This window comes from Jaculus jaculus, chromosome 9 (genome assembly GCF_020740685.1).
Source record: "Jaculus jaculus isolate mJacJac1 chromosome 9, mJacJac1.mat.Y.cur, whole genome shotgun sequence".
Taxonomy (NCBI): Eukaryota; Metazoa; Chordata; class Mammalia; order Rodentia; family Dipodidae; genus Jaculus; species Jaculus jaculus.
This window is the reverse complement of record NC_059110.1, coordinates 34,018,516-34,039,660: the sequence shown is the minus strand read 5'-3', so window position 1 is coordinate 34,039,660 and position 21,145 is coordinate 34,018,516. Positions and strand designations below refer to the sequence as shown.

The following is a 21,145-nucleotide window of genomic DNA, read 5'->3' as shown; positions in this document are numbered from 1 at the left end:
GAACTCACAGCGATCCTCATATCTTGGCTTGCAGCATGCTGGGATTAAAGGCGTGAACCACTATGCTCAGAATAACCCTCTTTTTGTTCCCTCCCAAGTCCCTCCTCCAGTGAATCTTTTCTTCTTTCTAACAAGTCTCTTTTCTACTTTGATGTTATCATCTTTTTCACCTCCAATAATGCAGGTCTTGTGTGGGTAGGTCGGCCACCGCTAGGTCATGAACACCATGGGCACTTTGTGTTTGGAGAAGAGCATTGTAAGTATTCCCTCCCTTTCTTTGGCTCTTACATTTTTTTTCTGCTACCTCTTCTGCAGTGGCGCCTGAACCTTGGACAGTGTGATAGAGATGTTTCTTAGTGCTGACCACATCACTGTCATTCCTTTTCAGGACGTTAGTGAGCAATGAGTCTTCCCAATGTTCATTACCATCTGAAAAAAAAGCTTCTCAGCCAAAAATGAAAGTAGAAGTTTTAGGGCTGGAGAGATGGCTTACTGGTTAAGGCATTTGCTTGTGAAGCCCAAGGACTCAGGTTCAATTCCCTAGTACCCAGGTAAGCCAGATGCACAAGGTGGCTCATGAGTCTGGAGTTCATTTGCAGTGTCTAGAGACGCTGGTGTGCCCATTCTCTCTCTATATCTGCCTCTCTCTCTCTCTCAAATAAATAAATAAATAAATATTTTCTTTAAAAAAAAAAAGAAAGTAGAAGTTTTAGTATTTTTAGGAAGACTATTAATCAAGCTTATCCAGAGAAAAAGAACCAATATGATATATATTTTCCTACATATATTGTAGTTGTTTGAATGGATATCCCCCCCAATAGATTCAATTTTAGTAAAGCTTTAGATCTCTAGACCCCTGGCTGGAGGAGGTGTGACTGTGGGCAGATCCTAGGGCCCAAACCTAGGTGTGCTTGGGGTGGATCTGTTTCTGCCAGTGGGGGTTCATGGAGTATCCTTGCATGGGCTGTGTCAGTGGTATTTCTCTCTTTGTGGACCTGTGAACGTGGGCCAACTTCTGCTATTATGGAACTTCCCCTCGATCTGTTAGCTTCAATAAATTCCATTCCTCCTACAAACTGTGTCTGGTCTGGAGGTTCATCTCAGTGATTTGAAACTGTCTGCAACACATATATAATCACATATCTAGACACACACATACACAAACACCTGAACTACTGCCAACTAAAAGCCTATCTGAACCTTGGGGCTCAGAGATTGCACTGGGGTTTCATCATATAGACCCGAGTAAGTGTCTCTAGCCCTTCCAGGGTTAAGCTAATATTTCAGATCAACATCTGACTAACATTGTTCCCAAGGTCCCCAAGGAATCCAAAACACTTACATCAGACATGACCTTCTCAGGTTTCACTTGTCCTCCCAGAAGCCAAGCTGAAGACCAGATCTCTTTTATTTTGTGGGTCTACTGGGATATAGTTAGGTCACTGGGAACATGCCCTTGATGGAGACTTTGGAACCCTGGCACCTTCCTGTCCCGCCCTTCTGTTTTCTGGATATGATGAGGTGAGCACCTTTGTTCTGCCTGACCTTCACTGCCAAGATGCCCTGCCTCACCATAGGCCAAAAACAATGGAACCGGCAACCAAGGACGGCATAATATCAGAAACTGTGAGTCAAAATAAGCCTTCCTGCCTTATAAACTGTTTAAAGAAAGCTGACTAACGCAGTTAACAAACGCTCTCAGTTGGAGGTCACTTTATGCCTGGTACTAGACTGAAATTTGTTGTTGTTGTTGTTTTTTGAGGGAGGCTCTTGCTTCAGCCCAGGCTGACCTGGAATTCACTATGTAGTCTCAGGGTGGCCTATGAACTCACAGCTATCCTCCTACCTCTGCCTCCCGAGTGCTGGGATTAAAGGCATGTGCCACTATGTCGGGCTCTAGACTGAATTATTTAAACACACTTTTTTTTTTTTCTTACAAGAATTAGCTATTTTGATGATGATAAAACCAAAGCTTTAAGAGACTAAGGAGCTTGGTGCACAGGTAAATAATAGTATTGTATGCATGCCTGTAAATATACCTGCATACATATAACTTGCTTAGGTCATTTCGTAGGCTTGACACAGGTGAGTATAAGACTCTACCAGGGCTGAAGAGATGGCTCACCAGTTAAAAGCACTTGCTTTCAAAGTCTGATGGCCTACATTTGATTCCCTAGTACCCATGTAAAGCCAGATACACAAAGTGGTACATGTGTCTGGAGTTTGTTTACAGTGGTAGAAGGCCCTGACACACCCATATTCTCTCTCTCTTTTTCTTACACTCTCTCTGTCACAAATAAGTAAATAAAAATATTTTTAAAAAAGACTTCTAGGGCCTTGTGTCATCATCTCTAATCCATACGCAAACCACATAGATAGCCTTTACTTTGAGGTGACTATGCTCATGTTAGTTCATGTTCCTTTCTCTCCAAAAGCCAGATGGAACTGGCTTCCAGCATCCCTGACCTCCAGAGAAGCATGGCTCCACATGCCATTACCATCCCCCACACCCCTCACAGCCCTATGTGATGGTTCACTTCCCAGTACGAGGTCCAAGGTACTGTGATGGCTAACTTTATGTGTCTAGTTGACTCAGTTAAGGCATTCTCAGGTAGCTGGTAAAACATTATTTCTGGTCCTATCTGTGAAGCAGAGCTTAGCATTGGAATTCATGGGATGGGTAAAGAAAATAGTCTTCTTTCAAACAAAACAGACTGAGAAAGGGGACATTCATTTTCTTTTTTTTTTTTTTAAATTTATTTATTTATTTGAGAGTGACAGACACAGAGAGAAAGACAGATAGAGGGAGAGAGAGAGAATGTGCGCGCCAGGGCTTCCAGCCTCTGCAAACGAACTCCAGATGCGTGCGCCCCCTTGTGCATCTGGCTAACGTGGGACCTGGGGAACCGAGCCTCGAACCGGGGTCCTTAGGCTTCACAGGCAAGCGCTTAACCGCTAAGCCATCTCTCCAGCCCCATTTTCTTTTTTAAACTGGAGCATTCATCTCCTGAGGAGAACCAGGAGGGGATGTAACTAAGGAAGCATTGCCACAGATCTAGCAAGTTTTTGGCTTTAAAGGTAGAGGGAAGCCTGTAGCTAAGGCATATGGGTGGCTTCCAGAAGCTGAAAGGCAATAAAACAGATTAATTCCTGGAAGTTCCAGAAAGGGATTCCAAGTCTGCTGACGTGATTTTTGCCCGGTGAGACTTATATTGGACTTATAATGAACAGACTGTAAAGTAATAAATTTGTGCTGCTTAGTTGCCTATGTGGTAATTGCAAGGGCAGCTATAGAAATGTATTTAAAAAATTTTTATTGATAGCTTCTCTCTATAAAATATACCATGGTCATAGTTCAATCCATTTTTCCCCTCCTGAATCCCCTCTCTGCTGAATCTCTTTTTATTTTCAATTAGTTTCCTAATTTTAAATTTATTTATTTATGACAGACAGAAAGAGGAAGACAGAGAGTGAAATATAGTACACCAGGGCCTCCTGCCATTGCAAATGAACTCCAGACACTTTGTGTATCTGGCTTTATGTGGGTACGGGAGAATCAAACCAGAGTTGTCAAGCTTTGCAAGTGAGTGCCTTTAACCACCGAGCCATTTCTCCAGCCCACTCTTATTTTGATCTCATAATTTTCCCTCCTGTTGTGTAGGCGCTGTCAGCCACTGTGAAATCATGAGCACCATGGCCACTCTGTGTGGGGAAGACAGCATTACAAGCATGCTTGCCCTTCTTTTGGCTCTCACATTCTTCCCACCACTTCTGCAATGGATCCTATGCTTTGGAGGGTTCATAATGATGTCACACTTAGTGCTGAACACTCACTTGTCACTTCTTTTCAGCTCTTTGGTGGGTTTTGAGTCACCCTAGTCATCACCTGCCTTTGAAAAGAGAAGAATATCTAACCAAAAGTGAGAATAGTATTACTAGATGTGCATAAGGACATCTATTAGAGGACAGTTTAGTGGGCAACATACAGCCACAGACAACAATAGTAGTTTTTCCTCTAGGGCTTATGGTTTCTCCAGCCATAGGCTTCTGATTAGGTTTTCTGGGGACTGGAAAGATTGCTCAGTGGTTAAGGTGCTTGCCTGATTAGGTTTTCAGTACCAGGTGGAATTCCCTCCCATGGAGTGGGCCTTTAATCCATTCAGAGAGCAGTTGGTTTCCCCTATAACAGACATGCCACCATTGTACCAGTTGGTACAAATTTTTTTTTTTTTTTTTTTGAGGTGGAGTCTCACTCTAGTCCAGGCTGACCTGGAATTCACTATATTTCGTCTCAGGGTAGCCTTGAGCTCATGGTGATTCTCCTACCTCTGCTTCTCAAGTGCTGAGATCAAAGGTGTGCGTCAGCACATCCAGCTTTTGAAAAATGTATTTTTAAACTATTTTTTTATTTTTTAGTTCTTTTAAAAAATATAAATTTATTTATTTATTTGAGAGCGAGAAAAAGGGAGAGGGAGAGGTAGAGGGAGAGGGAGAGGGAGAGGGAGAGGGAGAGGGAGAGGGAGAGAGGGAGAGGGAGAGGGAGAGGGAGAGGGAGAGGGAGAGGGAGAGGGAGAGGGAGAGGGAGAGGGAGAGGGAGAGGGAGAGGGAGAGGGAGAGGGAGAGGGAGAGGGAGAATGGGCATGCCAGGGCCTCCAGCCACTGCAAATGAACTCCAGATGCATGTACCCCCTTGTGAATTATCTGGCTTACGTTGGTCCTGGAGAATTGAACCAGGATCCTTTGCCTTTGCAGGCAAATGCCTTAATTGCTAAGCAATCTTTCCAGCCCCAACTATTTTACTTTATTGCACAGAGAGAGAGGGAAAAGGGAAATGGGTGTGTTAGAACCTCTTGTTGTTGCAAACAAACTCCAAACAGATGTGCCACTTTGTAAGTCTGACTTCATGTGAGCACTAAACAAGCACCTTTAACCACTGACCCATCTCTCAAGCCCCAGAAATATATCGTGATGTCCAAAACTTATAATTCCCGAGTATCAAATATCATGCTTGTCTGAGAGGGAAAGATGGTTTGACTTGTATACTATTTATTTTAAGGCAATCCTTTCTTTCTTTCCTTCCTTCCTTCATTCTTTCTTTCTTTTACCTTGCGGCAATACTCCTACCTCTGCCTCCTGAGCGCTGGGATTAAAGGTAAAGGCATGTACCACCACCACGCCCGGCTTTAAATTCTTTTTTAAAAGAAGTTATCCTCTTTTTGATGTTGAAGATTTACAATGCAGTTCCTCATTAGGTTTGGATTCAAGCTTATCTTTCTGGAAATCTAATCTCTCCTCCTTCCTTTCTCTAATGATTTAACCTTCTCTTGTCCTGTTTACTGGGGTTTAGAAGTACCCTCTGAGCTTCATGGTGCTGGGCTTCATTTTCTCTGCAGCTTAAAGAATTAAAGGGCAGGAAGTGCTTATAAGAATAAAGTAAGAGGTAAAGGAGATGAGAGAACACAGGATCCTTATGGAGGAGGGGACTCCAGAGCTGGAAAATTCACTGCCTCAGTGGGAGTTAAAGTTTTTTTGAGTGAGGTGAGCCCATCCATCCAGAGTTAACGATTGGTCACCTTAAACAAAGATGAAGATACTCGTTGGTTCATGATATATCCAGTCCTGTGTAGGTTCCAGGAAGCCCACAAAGTGAGTCCAGCAGCAGGAATGGTCCTTCAGGCCAGGAAAATGTAGGAAGCTGCCTAGCTCCTACAGTGGCTCAGTGCTGCCTTCATGATGCTTCTTTTTTTTTTTAAATTATTTATTTATTTATTTGAGAGTGACAGACACAGAGAGAAAGACAGATAGAGGGAGAGAGAGAGAATGTGCGCGCCAGGGCTTCCAGCCTCTGCAAACGAACTCCAGACGCGTGCGCCCCCTTGTGCATCTGGCCAACGTGGGACCTGGGGAACTGAGCCTCGAACCGGGGTCCTTAGACTTCACAGGCAAGCGCTTAACCGCTAAGCCATCTCTCCAGCCCCTTCATGATGCTTCTCAAACCCAGCACTCACCTACCTTCCACTGTGCATCACCAGATGCAGCATCTTCCCTACCAGGCCTCTCTGCTTCCGTCCCCCACTCTGGTTCTCCCCATGCTCTAGAATCACATACACATTCTCCAAGTGCATCTTCCAGCCAGTTGTGGAATTTCATGCCTGTAATTGTAGTACTTGGGAGGCAGAGACAGGAGTACCAATTCAAGTTTGAGGTTGGAGATTCTGGCCAGCCGAAGCTGCCTAGTGAGACCCTGTCTCCAAACAAAAGGAATCATGTGAACTATGTTCCCAGAAAGAAGCCACATCTATTTCAAGCATCTAAGCCTGAGTAGAACTTCAGTGACATGGGGCATCTGGGATGTTGCATGTCCACAGCCAGCTATCTTGGGTTACCTTAGGCCCTTAAGTGGCTGTTTACCCTCCTTGGTGACTGACCTATAACTTTGTGACTATTAGGGAAATCCTTTGGACTGTATGAACAGACCCTTAGCTGTCCCCAACTCAAAAGCTAAGAATGTCACTAAATAGTACCCAAGTCTTATTGTAGAGATCTCCCCACTTTGGGGTAACCATCATACCTGATGTTTGTTTTTTGTTGGGGGGAGTATTGGTTTTATTTTAAAAAATTATTTATTTATTTATTTGAGAGAGAGAGAGAGAGAGAGAGACAGAATGGGCACACCAGGGCCTCCAGCTACTGCAAACGAACTCCAGATGCATGCGTCCCCTTGTGCATCTGGCTTACGTGGAGCCTGGACAGTTGTACCAGGATCCTTGGCTTTGCAGGCAAATGCCTTAACCACTAAGCCATCTCTCCAGCCCTGGGGATTGTTTTTTTTTTTTTTAAACAATATTTTATTTTATTTGAGAGAGGCAGAGAGGGGGAGATTATATATGTATGTATGTATGTGTAGAGAGAGAGAAAGAGAGAGAAGAGAGAGAAATGGTAATAGGCACACCAGGGCCTCTAGGCACTAAAAACAAACTCCAGATGCATGAGCTACCTTGTATATCTGCCTTATGTGGGTACTGGGGACTTGAACTTGGGTCCTTGGGCTTTGTGGGCAAATGCCTTAACCACTAAAATCTCTCAAGCCTAGGTTTTTTTTTTTTACGAGGTAGGGTCTCATTCTGGCTCAGGCTGACCTGGAATTCACTATGTAGTCTCAGGGTGGCCTCAAACTCTCGGCGATCCTCCTACCTCTGCCTCCCGAGTGCTGGGATAAAAGGCGTGCGCCACCATGCTCGGCTCTATTTTTTTTTTTTTTTTAATTTTTATTAACATTTTCCATGATTATAAAATATATCCCATGGTAATTCCCTCCCTCGGCTCTATTTTTGAGGTAGGGTCTTGCTCTAGCCCAGGCTGACCTGGAATTCACTATGTAATCTCAGGGTGGCCTTGAACTCATGGAAATCCTCCTACCTCTGCCTCCTGGCTGGGATTAAAGACATGTACCACCATGCCTGGCATAAAAAATGTTTTGATTTGTGAGTTTCTTTGTTCTAAAGTACAAAAATTTCAAGAAATTAACACATTGGAACATGGAATTTAGTGCATCCTAAATCTGTGTTCCCAGGCCATGATCACTTATATTTGGCTCCAGAGTAAACTGTCTTTGAGGTGAGAGCTGTGTTTTTCTGTTATTAATCAACCATCAATCAATCAATCATATCTTTTGTCATGGCCCTGACTGTAATTTTATGTTTCCCACCAACTCACATTTAAATTTTAGGAGGCCAATTCTCTCTTCTTTTCATTTGCCAAAATATAGTGATAATTCTAGGTAGATCGAATATCTTACACTGATAAAATGTTGACAGTTCTTCATATTTTGTGATTTTTGTGTCTGAAATTCTCAATTTAAAAAAAGTTTTGTTTACTTATTTGAGAGATGGATAGATAGATAGATAGAGAGAGAGAGAGAATGGACATACCAGGGCCTCCATCCACTGCAAATGAACTCCAGATGCATGCACTACCTTGTGCATCTGGCTTACATGGGTCCTGAGGAATCAAGCCTTGAACTGGGGTACTTAGGCTTCACAGGCAAGCACTTAACTGCTAAGCCATCTCTCCAATCCCCGAAAGTCTCAATTTTTTATAGGAATTCATAAAAAAAAAGACACATACATACATACACCATACACACACACACACACACACACACACACTCACACATACACACACACTCCCACACACATACACATCCCATACACAGACACACACATATCCACACACAGACATATACACACACTGGAATTTTTTTTCAGCCATAGTGAATGAATCTAGTGGTCTTGTAGGAAAATGGATGCAACTAGAGATAATCATACTAAGTGAATTAAGCCAGTCTCAGAAAGACAAATACAATATGTTTCTCTCATTTGTGGTTTCTAGATTTTACAGAGATACACGGAGTTAAGTGTATGCAAGTAGAAGCAAAACCATCTAGGGGAACAAAGGAAACTAAGAGAAGGGGCGGGACAAGAATAGGACATATAGGGGAATGGAGGTATATGATCAACATGCAATATATACTTACACAAAAACTTGAAAAATAAATAAGGAACCCAATAGACCAAAGATTATAGTCACTAAATATTTCTATTGCCTGATATTTTTTTCAAATTTTTATTAACAACTTCCATGATTATAAAAAATATCCCATGATAATACCCTCTCCCTCCACTTTCCCCTTTGAAACTCCATTATCCATCATATCCCCTCCCCTTCTCAGTCAGTCTCTCTTTTATTTTGATGTCATGATCTTTTCCTCCTCTTATGATGGTCTTGTGTCAGGCACTGTGAGGTCATGGATATCCAGGCCTTTTTGTGTCTGGAGGGAGCACGTTGTAAGGAGTCCTACCCTTACTTTGGCTGTTCCATTCATTCTGCCACCTCTTCTGCATTAGACCTTGAGCCTTAGAAGATTTGATAGAGATATTGCAGTACTGAGTGCTGCGGTCACTTATTGCCTGACATTTTTAAATTATTTATTTCTTTTAGTTTTTTGAGGTAGGGTCTTGTTCTAGTCCAGGCTAACCTGGAATTCACTATGACTTGGAATTCTCAGGCTGGCCTTAAACTCACAGTGATCTTTCTATCTCTGCCTCCCAAGTGCTGGGATTAAAGACATGCATTACCACCTCTGGCTATAGCATGATATTTTGAAGATGATATAAAGAAGATTTCTTTTAGGTTTTCTGTTTGTGTCTTTTGGTGTGGGGGGATCAAACTCGGGGCCTGGAACATTATGGCTTTTCTTGTGATTCTGAATCTATTAAAAAAATTTAAGGACATGATTATATTTGAAACATGAATTAATATACTAGTTATGCATTTTGAATGTGAGATTATGTTTGTCACAGATAAGAAATTCTTGCACAAATATTTTCTCAAGGGAATTATGATTTCCTCAGTGAGAACCGAATACTGTTAAAAAAAAAAAATCAAACAGAAATAGTGTTATCTGATCTCTTCTACTAAGATACTTAAAAAAACCCCAACTCCAACACATTCTAACAATGGCTTTATTTATTATAAAAACTTCACATTTGGTTGTGCACTCACATATAACACATCTACTCACTTCCTTATTACTTGGAGTTTGCCTAATTAGACAAATGAATCATGGATGTTATGACAAGCAAGAAAGAAATATCAAGTACAGAAGTTTGCAACCTTTAAAACTTGATCTTGGCCAGACCTGATAACACGTGCCTATAATCTGGGCACTTGGAAGCCTGACAGAGCTGAAGAATGTGAGTTTAAGGGGGGGGGGGGGGTTGGGCTACAGAGTGAGTTCCTGTCTTAAAACAAACAAACCAAACCAAATTATCTTATTTTCTTATTTATTGTGGGATCACTAAATCTACATGAAACTATTAAGCTAAACTTTCAGTTTTAAGATGAAATTGAAAATTGAGTTAGTAATTTTCTTAAGGACTCCAGAGGCTAGGGAGATGGCTCAGGGTTAACAGCACTTGCCTACAAACCCTGCCTGCTCAGTGTGCACATTATGGTGCACATGTCTGGAGTTAGTCTGCACTGTCAAGAGGTCCTGGTGCACCCAATCTCTCTCTCAAAAAATAAATAGTTGTTTTTGTTGTTGTTGTTTGCTTGTTTTAAGGGTAGGACTCCATTGGTGGGCATGGTGGCTCACACCTTTAATCACAGCACTTGGAAGGCAGAGGTAGGAGGGTCATTGTTACTTCAAAGCCCCTCTGAGACTACATACTGAATTCCAGGTCAGCCTGGGCTAGAGCAAGACTCTACCTCAAAAAGCCAAGGGGAAAAAAAAGGGAAAGACTATAAGAGGCTGTTCTTCTCATTGCCTCAGGTGAGCAAGGGTCTCTCATCCTTACCTACCTCCCATCCTACCCAGGTGCATCATGAAAACACTAGTTCTTCCACTCTCTATTTCCAAACCAGCTCCTTCTAGAAGCTTCTCCATCTCAGAAGAAGCAATTAGGTTTATGGTCAGCAAACTACAGCCTGTGGTCACTTCTGGCTTGCTACCAATCTTTGTGTGGCAGACAAACTAAAAGTAGCTTTCACTTTGCTTATTGGCTACATTTCCCACTAGAATGTAAGACCTATGAGTGCAACGAGTTAGCTCTGGTCACCATTCTTTCAGTACATAATACACTCCAATGGAGTAAAGCATGTTTTCAAAAATCAAAGAAAACATACACTCTAAAATATCTATTGACTATGTGGAGCAAAAAGAAGTCAGCCAAGCCGGGTGAGGTGGCACACGCTTTTAATCCCAGCATTTGGGAGGCAGAGGTAGGAGGATTGCTGTGAGTTTGAGGCCACCCTGAGACTACTTAGTGAATTCCAGGCCAGCATGGGCTAGAGTGAGACCCTTCCTTGAAATCCTCCACCCCCTCAAAAAGACCACCCCTCAGATGATCTACCCTTTCAGAATCACTTCTGCAGGTGGTCCATGAGTTGGTATATTGTAAGACCTCCACAAAGCAGTGATCTGGGTCCAAGACACCTGGAAGACATATGGTCGGGTAGCATCATTAGTGTGGGGCTACATGGCAGGCAATATTTTATCTAGTCACTTAACTCTAAACAAAACATCTCTGCTTCATTTAAAACTGTGGGGTTGTGGGTGGGAGATGTTGGTAAATTGGCACTATATTTGTGAACTCTCCTATCTATCAGTCTCTCAGAGGAATACCATCATACTCCTTTACATGCAAGCATTATGCACAGTCTGTTCTAAGAAGCAGTGGCTATGAAATCGAACAAAACCCAGAAGTGTTCTTTGGACAGAATGAAGGTGGTGGAGGACTAGCTGGAGAAATAGAAGTCACTCAAGGGCTTTTAATCTCTCCATTCCTCCTGCCCAGTTTTCCCCAGGGCTGAAGAGACTCTCGGCGCATCCTGAGTTCCACTGTCTGTCAGCACTGGCTGCCTCCCAGGCCCCAAAGCCCAAGTTCTAGAATTAGTTTCACATACTTCATCACCCAAATGAAGTAGGAATTCCTCCATCTCACTTTGTTTTAAAACTATTTTATGTGTGGATTGTTCATAGACTTGGTTTTCTAGCAAGTGCCTTGAACCACTGAGCACTCTCTCCCAAGCCCAAGACTTGGTTTTCTTTTTTCCATGTTTAAAACATTTTTTATTTATTTATTAGACAGACAGAGAGACAATGTGCCAGGACCTATTGCCACTACAAACTCCAGATGTATGTGCCACCTTGTGCATCTGGTTTTACGTGGGTACTGGAAAATCAAACCCAGAACCAAACCCAGGCTGTCAGGCATCACAAGCAAGCACCTTTGAATACTGAGCCTTCTCTGACCGCAAGATTTGTTTTCTTCACTCTAGTCTAGATTGAGACTCTACCTTAAAACAGTAACAACCACAAAAAACCCTGTGGTTTGGAGTTTAGTTGCCTCCACATTTGTGTCCAGGATTACCTACCCTCCTCCCTCCCTCCAGACTCCCTTCTTTCCCTCCCTCCCTTCCTCCCTCCCCCCTCCCTCCTTCCTTCTTTCCTCACTTTCCTTCCTTCTCTTCATTCCTTCCCATAATTCCTTCCTTCTCTTCCTCTTTCCCTCCCTCCCTTCCTTTCTTGCTTTCTTTATTCTTCCTTTCTCTCTTTCCTTCTCTCTCTCTCCTTCCTTCCTTCCTTCCTTCCTTCCTTCCTTCCTTCCTTCCTTCCTCCCTCCCTCCCTCCCTCCCTCCCTCCCTCCCTCCCTCCCTCCTTCCCTCCCTCTTTCTCTCTCTTAGATATTTCTTTCTAATTAGGGATTTTCTATGAATTTTAGCTGGATTAATAGTATATAACCTTGCAATCATTTAAATACTAAAAGCTTCACATTTTATATCTCCAGGTATGCTCTTGTGGGAAGTTGGCTAACATATCACTCTCTCAATCTGTTTACCAGAATATGCTAGTGGTCTCATTGTTTGAATTTTAAAAACATTTTTAAAATTTTAATTTAACTTATTTGCAAGGGGGGAGAGAGAGAGAGAGAGAGAGAGAGAGAGAGAGAGAGAGAGAGAGAGAGAGAGAGAGGGAGGGAGAGAGAGAGAGAATGGGCATGCCAGGACCTCTAGCCACTGCAAATGAACTCCAGATGCATGTGCCCCTTGTGCATCTGGCTTATGTGGGTCCTGGGGAATCAAACCTGGATTCTTTGGCTTTGCAGGCAAGCCCTTTAACCACTAAGACATCTCTCCAGCCCTAGTGTTTTGATTTTTAAACTTTATTCATTTATTTATTTGCAGAGAGAGAGACAGAGAAAGAGGGAGAGGGAGAGAGAAACAGAGAATGAATGGATACACCAGGGCTTCCTGCAACTGCAAATGAGCCCCAGATACATGTGTTACTGTGTGCATCTGGCTCAAAGTACTGGAGAATTGAACCTGGGCCATCAGGCTTTGCAAACAATCACCAATAGCCTGTAGTGTTTTAGGGGCTTTAGGTAGCTCTGTGATCAACAACTCACTAGGAGATACCCCATTCTCTGGCACTAGCGCTTTCTTATAACAACTTATAGCTTCTGGGGGCTAATTTATCCACACCCACAGGGTCCTTCTGCCCAAACTTCAGCTTTTTAAATTGTATTTTTAAATTTGCTAACAAAGAAGTAGGTTCTCATATGACACTTTTAGTTTTGGTTAAACATCCCACCACCTCTCCTTTCCTCCATCCCCCTCTCCTGACCTGACTTATAGCTTTGCATCCCTAGACTTACTCCCTTCCACTTACATGTTATTCTTTCTTCTTAAGCCCTCCTTTCCCATTCCCACATCATGGCTTCTTTCTGCTTAAAGGCATGCACCACCACACCCAGCTCTTTCTACCCTTTTGAGTAGACACCAGAGCTTATTAGGTTAAATCTGCTCACCAACATATTATTTTTATTTCTAGCCTATTCACAAGTATGTTGAACACATACCATGCTCTGTGACAGGTGGTGTGTCCACAACTTTATTAGGTGTACTAGAACTGACTTACATTTTAACCTGTATTCCCCCTTGTGGCAAAACTCCACAGCTTCACCAAATGTGCCAGATCACAGGGAATGTGTTACTAGTTTTCCTCAAGTTCCATACTTCTAAGTTTTCCAAGTTTTAAATGGCACTTCTTAGTTAAATATTATAAGGTATTGCTCACTCTATAGCATTATAATGTTATAAATTAGTCATAATCCCTTTTAGCCTTCATTTCTTACTAAGGATAATGTATGCGTTAGAATATCACCTTTGTGTAGGACTTTTTAATTTTATTTTAATTTATTTTTGTTTATTTTTTGTAAGCAGAGGGAGACAGAGAGAAGAAAGAATGGGGAGGGAGAGTGGGCACATAAGAGCCTCTAGTAGCTGCAAAACAACTCCAGATGCATGTGTCACATTGTGCATCTGGTTTTATGTGGGTACTGGGGAATCAAACCGGGTCATTAGGCTTCACATGCAGTTACCTTAACCACTTACCAATCTCTTCAGCTCAGGACTTTTCAGTTTTCCATGTGTTTCATTTATGGATCTGTTTATTGTTCACTATTTCCATTGGGTCTCCTGAGAATCAAGTATATATTATTCAGTGGCCTTCCTACCCCATTATTATGCATAGGGGTTCAGTCCCACAGAATAGTCCCATCTACCTTCCTCTAGGCAGACATTTTCATGGCATAAACACTTAAGGTGGGAGGTTGGACAGGGTGCTACATGACTGTAATCCCAGCACTCGTGAGGTGGAGGCAGAAGGATGAAGTTCAAGGCCATCCTGGGCTATGCAATGAGACTCTATTCTCAACAAACAAACACAACACCAATTAAGCTAATGAAATCTTCCTCTATCGCTAAAATGTAGATGTGACTTTTATCAAGGAGGTATGTTGAAAGACTCGGAGTTGTGAGTTTTGTGTCTTAACTTTAGAGATGAACAGTATCTGAGGATTTTTCATTTGTTTGTTTTGTATGTTTTTGACATAGGGTTTCATATAGTCTAGGCTGGCCTTGAACTTTCTATGTAGCCAAAGATGACTTTGAATTTCTAATCCTCCTGTGTCCACCTCTATATTGATAGGATGACGGAGGTGTGCAACTGTGGCAGCATGTGCGGTGCTGGAGATTGAACCCAGGGCTTTGCGCATTCTAGACAAGCATTCTACCAACCAAGAGACATCTCCAACCTGAAGATTATTATATTTTGATAAGGAAATCAGACATATGTTAGAAAGAGTACAGAAAACATGTGTATAATCAAAAATAAAATAAGACTGATAACTGTGTGGCTTCACTAGGTTACAATCCAGAACATGGCTAATTCCCTAGAATCCCACTGTGTGTTCTCTTCTCACTGTATCCCCTTCTTCCTCCCAGAAGCAACCACTGTACCTTCATGAGCCAGCCATTCTCTTGATTATGTTTCCATCTACTTATTGTGCCCCTCATTTGTCCCAAGTTGAGTAGCAAGCATGTAGTGGGTCTAAGAAAAGTGCTCTGTGACCATTGCTAATAGTGTCTCCCAGGAAAGCATACACTGAGAAGTCTGGGATAGAGTCTGGTTTGTTTTTACAAAGACTTTCAAGAAGGCTTTCCTTCCTGGGAGAATTCATGAAAGGGGACAGAAGGCAGAAAAGTCTTGGGAAGCACAGAATACACAGGACTCTGGGTACCCTACACAGTGGGGTTAGAGCTATATACTTGATAGTTCATGGGAATATGGAGAGTGGACGTAAGCTACTGTCATAAGTATGCTTTGTGTTGCTGGGACAAAACACACAACCAAAAGCATCTGACAGGAGGAAAAGGTTTCTTTTGGCTTACAGTCTTGAAGGAGGAACTTCAGCATGGCACTGAAAGTATGGTAGAACAGAGGTTGGGCATCTCTTCGGGCCTCAGCAGCTGGCAGAAAACAGCCAGAGTGTGAGCTGAACTCTCGCAAGGGGGAAGCTGGGAGGTAACACCCCAAAGACCATCTGCAGAAACATACCTCCTCCAGCAAGGCTGTACCTCCCAAATTGCCACCAGCTGGGGACCAAGCATTTGAAAACACATGAACTTATGGGAGTCATCTTACTTGAACAACCACAGCTGCCACATGTATTTCCTACTTTCTGATCTTACCCAGCTTGCCTATAGTTTCCAGAGTCAATTTTCTGTGGGATGAGATGAAGGGACTCTCATTCACTGACCTAAGCAGTGACAGCTAGAGAGGGGAGAACGTCATCACATGGCCAAGTTCAGAGGCGTTTGTCTTCAGGGTACAAAGTGCAATGGCTCTGAACATCTTGATCATGCATCTGTCTCTTGGGTCACTTTCCATAAGTCTGGACTGGCTTCCTTCTTTGTCTGTGTACATTTGTCATGTGATAGTTTCATTGTCACCTGCTTAATTTCTGGGCTGTTTTACTTTGATTTAATATTGGCTTGTCTGTTTCCTATATGCAGTGTCTTCTTGTTTTGGTGTAAACAATCCTCTAGTAAGTTCTTTAGATAGTATATATGGTAAAAAAAAAAAAAAATTGAAACTCTGAATGCATATATGTAATGGTATTTATCTACATACTCAATTTATTATTTTCTTTTACTTTTTGAGTTTTTCTATTTTAAGCATTTTTGAAATTCTTTTAAAAATAACAATATTATGATATAATACCTTATAGCTTACCAAACTAAGGTGTACAATCCATTGATTTTTTTTGTTTTTTTCTTTTTGGTGTTGTTTTGAGACAGGCCAACCTCAAACTTACATTCCTCCTACTTCAGCCTCGCAAGAGCTGGGTTTTCAGGTGTGCACTACCATTCTCAGCTTATTGAGTTAACTCTTCTTTTGCCCCTTGCACATTCCTCATTATCTCCAGGAAACATTTGTCATTTATTATGGTTTCTGTTGTCTTTCATTGTTTGCCTAGACGTCTTCTTGCACACTCATGCCTGAGAGTGGAATTTGGAAAAACTGGTTGAAAACTGAGGTCAACTTTAAACACAAATCTGAGTCTTCCCCTTTCAATATTCTAGAGTCTCCATCATCTTGTGATAGAGTATGATATTCTTGATAGCCTGAGCAGCATTTTTCTAGACCCTCTTCTTTAGAATACTTTTTTCTTCCTCTTTTCTTCTAGTACCACATTAACACCAATAGCCTAGCACATATCACACTCTCGCCAGGCTTAAATCATCTTTTTTTTTTTTTTTTGAGATTGTTGTATAGCAATTTCTCCAATAGAAATATTTCCTGCTGAAGGGAGGGAGGAAGGGAGGTTCAGGAGACTCAGGATATCAAGTCTGGGAGAGCTAAAATTTAGAAGGTCACCCCCCCCAAGTTTATAGGAGTGGTTAAACAACTCTTGAGGGGCAGGCTCTGACTAGTGTTGTGTAGCAATTGCAGCTGGAGGGGGAAGGAAGTTCAGGAGAAGCAGAAGGTCAAGAAGTCTGACAAAAAGGTTGCCAGACCCTGTGCTAAAGACATGTAAAGGATAAACAACTGCCTGGGAAGAGACCCACTGCAGCTGTGCTGCCCAAAGCTCCTGCAGTGTGTTGCAGAGGTACAGCTGCTGTGCGTCGTCCCCTACGCTGAGGTGGGCTTTCTGGTGATGCATTTGAATCATCCATTGTGACTGCAAGCAACCCCTCACCCAGCTCTGTAAGTAGATCCAATAAACTCACTGGTCCACCAGAACTGGTTTTGGTCCGGTCATATTTTTGTCTGTTATCTGAGTCCAGTCTGGGGTTTATAGATGTGATTTCACATCTCCCCAGGAAAACATTTCTGTGACAATTCTTCTACCAGATTAAAACTCTTTAAAGCAGATTCCAAAGCCAAATATTCTTGGTTGCGTCTCCTAAATACCAGAGCAAAGTTTATGGCTTGGATTTTATTCTTTACTCTGGATGATATAAAAGCATTCAATGCACCTTTGTTTCTTGTACAAAGCTTCCTGTGAGGTAATAGCTACTGATAGAATGCTGGATGGTGAGAAAGATTTGGTTCACAAATAAAGTAACACCTTCTAAGGTTTTCAAAATTTATAGAAATTTCAATGGACTTTTATATGTGGGCTTAGATGTCCATTGTTTTTGCTAAAACCATTTAATAATTGATTAGACCACTCCTCCTTGGATGTCTTGCAGATGCTGGCAATTGTGCTAGATATCACAATAAAATGACAGGCCAGACATGATATATAGATAGGATCTTTATTCCCCAAAAGTGAATATGCCAGAGAGGAGGTCCAGGTAGGGAAAAATTACTCAGCTCATGCCAGGTTTCAAAGAAGTGAATGTATATGGCTTGGACCTTATACTTAATGGCATGAACAGAGGGGCTACCCTCTGGGGCCTTGGAAATCTCAGGTAGCATGGTGATTTTAGGATATTTCTCTATACTGCTATAGAATTTGAGTCACAAATAAGACTCTCATAAGGGCATCTAAAAGAAGAGTCTATGAAATTCTGCAACTTTTTTTTTGTTTTATCAAGATAGGGTCTCACACTAGTCCAGGTTGACCTGCAACTCACTATGTAGTCTCAGGGTGGCCTTGAACTCATGGTGATCCACCTATCTCTGCCTCCCAAGTTCTGGGATTAAAGGTGTGTGCCACCACACCTGGCTCTGCAACTTTTTTACTTAGCGATTTTTTCTTTCTTTATTTTGGTTTTCTGAGGCAGGGTCTCACTCTACCCCAGGCTGCTCTGGAATTCAGGTTGCCCTCAAACTCATGGTGATCCTCCTACCTCAGCCTCTCAAGTGCTCAGATTAATGCCTGGCTTATTTTCTTCTTCTGAACTTTTTATTGAAAATTTTATAAGTACATCTTGTAAAGTGATCATAAACCACTCCCATGACTCCCACTTCTCTCTCCAAAAATCCCCCCCCCCCGAAAATCAAATTATTTCTAAGTTTTCAGATGAGTCCTCTAGGACTCCCAGGATTCTAACATTTCTAGGGCAGATTTCTGTACTTGATGCAAAGTAGGAGATAGTCCTCTAAGACTCAGAAAGAACCTTAGAGATGCTAATTACTCAATAGAAAACTATTAAAGTGATCTAGGAGTCATCAAATCAGGTTTCTCATATCCATATTGATTATTAATGTTAATTTATGCTGACTCATGAGACTTTACACATTTCTTTTTATTTATTTTAGAGAGAGTGAGGAAAAGAGACCGAGAAAGAGAGAGAGAGAGAGAGAGAGAAGGAGGGGGGGGGGGAGAGAGAAAATTGGCATGCCAGGCCTCAACCACTGCAATCGAACTCCAGACACCTATGCTACCTAGTAGGCATGTGTGACCTGGCACTTGCCTCACCTTTGTGTGACTAGCTTACATGGGATCTGGAGAGTCAAACATGGGTCCTTAGGCTTTGCAGGCGAGCACCTTAACTTCTAAGCCATCTCTCCAGCCCACATTTAATTTTTAAGTTGCCTTTTCACTAACATGGGTACTGCTAAATGTTATTATCATTGCACAAATGATACTCGACCATGTCATTGTTTGGAAGTCATCCACTTTACTTGGGTTCCATATTCCATGCTGAGATCTTTGCCTTGTACACCATTGTCTATTGGACCTGGTTTGATATTGCTGACACCAGACTCACCTAGATAGCTAGTCCTGAAATCAGCTCCTATGTTGGATCCTCACTTGCTCACTTCGAATCTGTACTTCCTATACCAATTTCTACCCAAACCAGTTGGTTTTCTTCTTGTTTTCCTGCTTGTCAGCTTTCTGATATATATATATATTTTTTTCTGCCTTTTCCTCATAACTGGCCTTCCCTGAAATTGATTACCTGCTCACTGACCTCCACTTTTATGTAATCTGAAATCTCCCTTCCTTGATGGGCCTTTTCCTCTTTCTGCTGTTGGACCTGAGCCTAGTATCTACTCTCCCCCCTCTTTAGTGTGTCCCCTTTCTCTGAACTCTCCCAGTCTGGCTTGTCTACCTACTATATAAAAGGGCAGGAGTCTGACATGTAGGAAGTGTAGAGAGATCTCTGCCACCCTCCTAAGATAGCAACAAGTGGGTTTTTTGTGATTTTAGAGAAGCCCCCTATGTTCTCTGAACATTGGGAACTTCTAAAATGTGAGTGATGTTTACAACTTTGGCTGGTGGAGGATGTGGTGGTAACTGCCTCTCGGACCACACATATTCTGGGCCATCAAGCACTGAACTATGCAGAGTGAAGAAGGTCGTTCTGAATGGGATGTGGGAAAAGAACAGAGTGGCCACTTGGAACATGAAGACTCGGATCTAGGTTCAGACCATAAGTATTCTATTCCAAAGTCTATACTGCATGGGAGTGGATTTGGCCATTGTGCAGTGCTCAGATGGACTGCCCAGAATAAGCTTCTAAAACCTGAGAAACTCAAAATCAGTTGATATTTGATATACTCAGCTTGGGAAATTTCTACTGGAGGAATGTGACTAGACACTAGGGAATGATTCCTGGAGGTTCACTCATCTGAGGACCTGAAAACCTAGGACACATCTTTATTATAATATAACCTACAGATAGTCTGAGGTAACTCTGAATTACTGGCCAGAATAAATGAACATGTGCTTAACAGACCTCTTGACATCCTCACCTAGTATTTTTTTACATGCTCGGGCTGGGAAGAGGGTGGGCTCCTTTCTCTCTTTGCTTGCCGGCCGCCATGAAGTGAGCAGCTTCCTCTGCAGTGTTCCGCTTCCACAGGCTCCAGAGTTATTTACTGACTATGGGCTGCAAATTCCGAAGCTGTGAGGCAGAGTAAACCTTTTATCCTTAAACCTCTTTTCATATATGTTGCCATAGTGACAGATAGCTGACATAAAGGACGAGAGTGGAAGAAGATGGGAGAGAAGTTCTTGTAGTGTGGGAAGGAACTAAACATACAACGGAACTGTAGGGCCAGACCAAGTGGTACCCTGGTAGACAGAACTGGTACAAAATGAAGTTTCATCTTGAAAAGTACAAGGAAATAGCATCTGGAAGGGCAGCTGGGGCTCTAGGACTAGGTAAGCATTTAGGGGTGAGTGCATACACATTGTTATAGGGTGTTAGGAAGGGAATTCAAATCAAGAAGGTGGTCAGCAACAAAGAGCACAAACACTGGTGTTACAGGAGAAGGACAAATGAGAATTGAGGCAAAGTCTTAAAAAAAAAAAACTAATATAAAAAGATGGGGCTGGAGAGATCGCTCAGTGGTTAAAGGCACTTGCTTGCACAGCCTGACAGCCTGGGTTCAGTTTCCCAGTATAGACATAAAGCCAGATGCACTAAATGGCACATGCATCTGGAGTTTGTTTCCAGTTGCAAGGAGCCCTGGTGCATCTGAATTCATTTACTCTTTCTCTGTGTCAGTCTCTATGTGTCTGCCTCTCTGTCTCTCAAATAATAAATAAAAATATTAAAAACTAAAAAATGAAAAGATGTTTAGGGGTCTACCAGGCAAGGTTATCCAGAGAAATAGAATCAGGACCTAAATCCAAACTCTTCCTTTCTTTTTTTCTTCCTTCCTTCCTTCCTTCCTTCCTTCCTTCCTTCCTTCCTTCCTTCCTTCCTTTCTCTCTCTCTCCCTCCCTCTCTCTCTCTCTTACTCTCTGTCAACACCCAGGCTGACCTTGAACTCACTACTTAGCCAAAGATAACCTTGAATTTCTAAGCAAGCACCTCTGACTGCTTAGCCATCTCC

General features: G+C 42.2%; 1 protein-coding gene across 1 annotated transcript in view; it reads left to right on the top strand.

Moving 5' to 3' along the window:
• The first annotated feature begins 1,392 nt into the window (after positions 1-1,392).
• Enpp3 (ectonucleotide pyrophosphatase/phosphodiesterase 3) overlaps positions 1,393-21,145 on the top strand; it is a 135,221-nt gene continuing 115,468 nt past the window's right edge. The window contains exon 1 of the mRNA XM_004651200.3: positions 1,393-1,626. The gene's annotated coding sequence lies outside the window, so the exon portion shown is untranslated. The remainder of the gene's footprint in view (positions 1,627-21,145) is intronic.